This window comes from Solanum dulcamara, chromosome 2 (genome assembly GCF_947179165.1).
Source record: "Solanum dulcamara chromosome 2, daSolDulc1.2, whole genome shotgun sequence".
NCBI classification, from domain to species: domain Eukaryota; kingdom Viridiplantae; phylum Streptophyta; class Magnoliopsida; order Solanales; family Solanaceae; genus Solanum; species Solanum dulcamara.
This window is the reverse complement of record NC_077238.1, coordinates 8363062-8369061: the sequence shown is the minus strand read 5'-3', so window position 1 is coordinate 8369061 and position 6000 is coordinate 8363062.

Sequence of the window (6000 nt, the reverse complement as noted above, 5' to 3'; positions counted from 1 at the left end):
TATGCTAATAAGTAAGTACACTATTATATTTAGTGATCAATAATATGAGTTGAGCTTTATAAGGTCTCAAATTCAATTCCCATATGTATACATGTTGCTGATGGAAGATAAATAATATCATGTAAAATTAATTAAAATACATAAAAAAAAAAAACTGACTCGAAAAAGTATCTATATTTGATGGTGGAGTTGTGATTGTCAATTTTTAACTTCAACAAATATAGTACAAAAAGAAAGGGACAATCTGTCAAACAATAGATCTGGTTATAGCCAAACCTTTAGTTACTAGCAAAGAGAATTAGTAGTACAAGTTTCATCATTATATATTATATATTTTATATCATATATGCAGCAAAAAGGCAATGACTTCTAACCCTACCAATTTGCATCATTTATGGCAAATTTTAGTAAAGAAATATTATAAAGTTTTAGTACCAATAATTGTTTAATGCCCACTGGCCCTATTCTTTTTTTAATTAATTGTTTTTATTTTGACAAGTTATTGCGAGACAGATGTAATGCATGGGAGGACTAGGAGTGTGATCAACCCAAGTACACATTCTTTCAATTCCTATTTACTTGTCAAATATTTTTTACTATCGGATACACTAAAAATTAAAAGAGATGTGAGGAAGAATAAGAAAGGGGCAAGCGAGATTTGTCTATGCATTTCAGATACATGTGAATCACATCAGATACATATAGCTGATGTGATTCACATGTATCTGAAATACCAGATACATAGAAGAGTGGCGAGCGAAATAGGAGAGAGGCAAGTGAGATTTGTCTATATATCCCAAATACTTGAAAATTTACCTGGATATAATGTATCTAGAGCAAACTACATCTAATTTTGACCTCATGTATCTGGACGCATCAAAATTTGATAAAATTTAATAATATTACAAACTAGCGTATATCTAAGTAATTAGTTCATAAACTAGTAAAAAAAATTATAAGTAATCCAAATATAAACCACAAATTTAATAATAATAATAATAATAATAATAAAGTAATAAATAAATAAAAAGCGGCAATAAGTTTTGAGCTAATATAACAGTCCAAACTTGTCTAGGTGTGGTAGAATAGAATTATCCACCCACCTGAACCACGCCCCACCCCCGGCCTTCTTGTTTTTTTAAAGAATCTGAAGCCGCTACTCCTTGGTGTATTTTAAATAGACAAAATACTTGCGAAGAATGACGTTTTAATAAGATAATAGTATTTTTTTTTTTTTTAGTTTTTTAGGTGTAGTTTTGGAGTATCCAATTTTTTAATTATTGTGACAGAATGTATTTTTGCGTCCATTCTTTTTATTCAATTTAATATTTTCTAAAAATATAAACAAATAGAATGTATTTAAATTGGAAAACAAAAAAAGCGTGGAAGAAAATAAATATATTAACTTGAATAGACATAGTTTATTTTATCGATAACGACATTTATTTATGAGGTTTGACAAAAGAAATATCACACAAAAATACAGAATTTATAATTTATAAGTTATAATTGAAGTGAAGCAATAAATTAAAAATCTAATCAATAAATTGGTTTAGTGACATGAAGGATTAAAAAAAAAGGAAATAATAAATAAAGAAAAATAAGGAAAGGTCATTTTGGGGATCAGTGACCCTTCGAAATAAATTTATTTGTAATTCGAAATATGCAAAATGAACGGTGGCTTATAGCCGCATTTACAAGTATACTTATTTTTGGAATATTCTCTTCTTTTTTTTTGTTTTTTTTTTTGTTTACCACAACAAGAGGTGGTCCAATAATCCTAGTGAATATTCATTTTTTTGTGACATATGAATAATATAAAAAAATATAAATATAAATCAATATGAATTATTCATCTTATATTTGCTACAACAAGATTCAGATATGTGGAATCTAGGCTACAACTTAAAACCTACTATCATTGATTTAACAAAATTTCCCTGATAGTCAAATTAAAATGAAAATTTTAATAATTCAATTGCTGGATTATTTAAACTTTTATTATATTGGTGTGTGTTCAATTTCCTATATTATAATCTTCTCCTCAAATTCTCTTCACCTATCTCATTTATATATATATATTCCAAAAGAAGTCTTTTATCCGATGATTCTTTGTTTGGATGATTATTATGTATCATTTCATTATATACGGTATTATGTTGTATTGCTTGTTTTGATGTTGTATCATTATCTAATAATTCTAGTTTAAAAATAAATAGTCACTTGATCACATCAAATTAATTATTGTATAAAATAAGATTTTGTGTTGTTACATAATTGTGAGAGTAATGATACGATAATATTTAAATAATAATGAAAACAAATAATGTATTTAAATTAAAAACAGACAACAGTACAATAGGTAACAACAATCCAAATAAGTTGTCGAGGGAAAGACTTTTTTTTATTTCTCACTCGGTGTTCGGAGTTTGTAGAGCCCCGATTAAATTCGAATCTCGCACTGCAGGGCCTATTCGGGGTGGCACTCCCAATAAGATTTTTTTCATACCCAGAACTCAAATTCGAAACCTCTAATTAAGGGTGAATCAGTCTCACTACTGCACCACAACTCATATTGGTAAGGAAAAGACTTATTATATTATATTAAATTATATTTTAAAAAATATTTTTCCACCCAATTAAATGTATAGCTGAATTTAGACTTTTTCAAAACTTCCAAAGGGTCGTTTTCCATTTTCAGAGGGATATTTTATTTAAAAGAGTAAATAATTATAAATGCGAAACATAGTTACGTTGTATATTTTAATTATTAAAAAGATTATATTTCCCAGAATATTTGGTAATATTAAGTTATTATGAGGACATTATTTATGTAGGGAACCCGTGTTACTTCTGTTGTATTGTCACGCCAAAAATGTCTATTTTGTGAGATCGTAATGACATTAGGTTCATACAAATTTGTATTTTAAATTTTAACTTAAAAATATTTTAATAGTTAATTCTAAATTTATTCTTATAAAATCTATGTTTTTCTTCTCCTGTTTTAATTTGGAATTTGCCTAAAGTATAATGAATACTTGTTCTTTGTCCTCGCCATGAGCTAGCGCCACACTATCTTATCTTAGTAAAAGATTTAAATTATATAAAAAAAAATCTTTACACTATCAATATAGCTTAAAGGTTATTTGTATATTAATTTTATATTATGAGGTCATTTTTTTTTGTTATATATAATTACATGTAAAGTAATTTAATTATTTAAATATATTTTTACACGGTGGTTTACAGAATACATGTGGGGTGAGACTTAAGTGTCAGTAAAATAGGTCAAAAATTATCATGTCCAAAATTTGGTACACATAATTAATCAGACACTATCATAAAAAATAAAAAAAATATCCTTTAAATAAAAAATAAATTTTAAAAGACAACTAAGTGTGTGACTTGGTGATGACTATTATAGATGTGACATACTTGGGTGGATAAGAATGTTAGCAGACAAATATTAGTATGAGTTGGGCAGCTAACCAAAATAGAATAATATAATTTTCTGGCCAAAATTTGTCAGTTTTGTATTAGTTGTATCTAGGGGAAAGTATAACCAGGGGAAATCATATACAACTTTTTTTCCAGTGAAAAAAATTCTTATTAAAAGCCCCGCTTTACATAAATAAATCATGTAATATGTGAATTTGGATCAAGTCTTAAATATATATAATAGCCACCTATTTTGTGACAACAATTTATTTGAATCAATTAAGGAGCACTACTACTTTGACAAAGAGAACACCATATTTTTACGACAAAATTCATGAACCCAATTTTTTTGGGTTAAATTTTATATTGTACTTAAAAAATTATTAATATGTGAATATAATTTAAAGTGATTTTTTCTATATTCATACCTAAAGGCCCACTTACTGCTCCTTTCGTCTCTTTTTAGTTGTAATGATAAGATTTTATACAATTTTTAAGAAAATATTAATTAAGTATATTATTTGACTAATATAACTCTTATTAATTTTTTAATTTTTATCTATTTAGGTGCCTCTTAATTCTAGAATAATTAATGCTAAGGGCAAAGTTGGAAAAAACTAATTGATTTTTTCTTGATTGTTTAAATTGACAATTATTGTGGAATAAGTATTTTTAATATACATGACAACTAATATTGGACGGAGGAAATATTAATTAGATACTTCATACCCAAAATAATTTCTTTTTACTCCCTCTATTCCATATTAATTAATTTTTTTGAATTTTTTTATAGTTGAAAATAAGTGAATTGTTCAAAATATAAGATAAATATTTGAACTTTTTTCTATTTTTGCCCTTCATTTACATTTTTTTACGTGATAAGTTCAAGAGAGTTAATTGCTCTTATTTATGATTTTACGTTGAATTATTTCTATTTTCAAGAATAGTTTGACAATAACCAAAAGGGTAAAAATGAAAAGTGATGTTTAATTTATGTCCTAAATTTTTTTTCATTTTATCTAGCAAATTCATTTAATATGGAATAAAAAGAGTAAAAAATAAATATTAAATGTGACTATGTGAGTATCCTTCTCACGCTCATATTTCTGATGATTGTTGGTTGTATATATGTTCAAATGCGATGGACCTAACCTTGTTTGGATGGCTGTTAATTATTGTATCATTAGTTTAATATAATATTTATTTTAATTATTATTTAAATTTTTTTATTATTATTGTTATTATATCGTTAAATTCATCGTTATGTAATAATGAAAAAAATAATTTTGTGTAATGACTGATTTGGTATGATCGATTGCCTCATTATCTTTTTTTTCTTCTCATTTTATTTTTACTTATTATTTAATACTTTTATTTCATCCTTTACTCTGCCTTTTTTAATAGTAGCTCTACTCCAGATTCTATTTTTTTTCTTGTAGGTTTATCCTTCAAATTATTGATGTGCGACATTATATAATAATGAAGAATGATATAATTTATCCAAACGTTGTAGTTATTAAAATAATATAGTACAATGCAATACAACACAATCAATATAATACATTATAAAACAACACGGATTGGTAAATATAGTTTTTTGAAAATAAAAAAAGTAACACTTAATGAGTTAAGTTTTTGTAAGTTATCGATTTATAGATGATTATTATTTTTTACATGAGTTAATGGCCAAAAATACATTTGTACTATCATTATTTTTTTGTGAGTTTCACACTTAAACTATTTTTTGTTTTCTTTTCTTACCTAACTATCACCATCTATATTAAAACACGCCTCAATTATCACTTATTAGTCGTCTTTTTCTACATGAATTATCATAATTGTTTATTAAGAGTCTGTCATCAACAATTATAAAAGTTTTATTCTTTGTATGCTGATTGTTTTTTCTTGCGCTGATTGCCTATCGAAAACAACTTCTCTACCTCAAAGGTAGAGGAATAAAGTCTACATACATTTTATCATTTCCAGATCTCATTTCGTGAAATTATATTGAATATATTGTTGTTGTTAAATATTTACTAATCTTCAAAAATATATTATTATTACTAAGAATGAAATGGAAGAAAATAATTAGTTTTGCCTTGATCTTCTAAATGACAAAAAAATGTAAAAACTAAAAATAGAAATCATCACGATAAATAATTAGAGACAAAGAAAGTATGTAACTAAATAAATGTAGGAAAAAATAGGTCAATTTACATAGATAGTGTATTATATAGTTCTATTTATGAGTTATAGCACATCTTTTACTCTTACACATATTAACCTTACTTTCTTACAAAAAAAATAAATTAAATACATATATATAATACATTTCTAAAACAATTTTAATATAGTAACACATAGATTAATTTGAATGATATTTGAATAGTTGAAATTAAGGTATAGTATATTATTTTTAATATCATTAATAAGAGAAAAAAAAATGTAATACATTTTGAACTGAATATATTATACATATTATACGCATGTTTCAATGCACGTAGCGAATATCTAACTAAAACATTTTTCATATAAGTCTATTATAAGTATTATATTTGAACT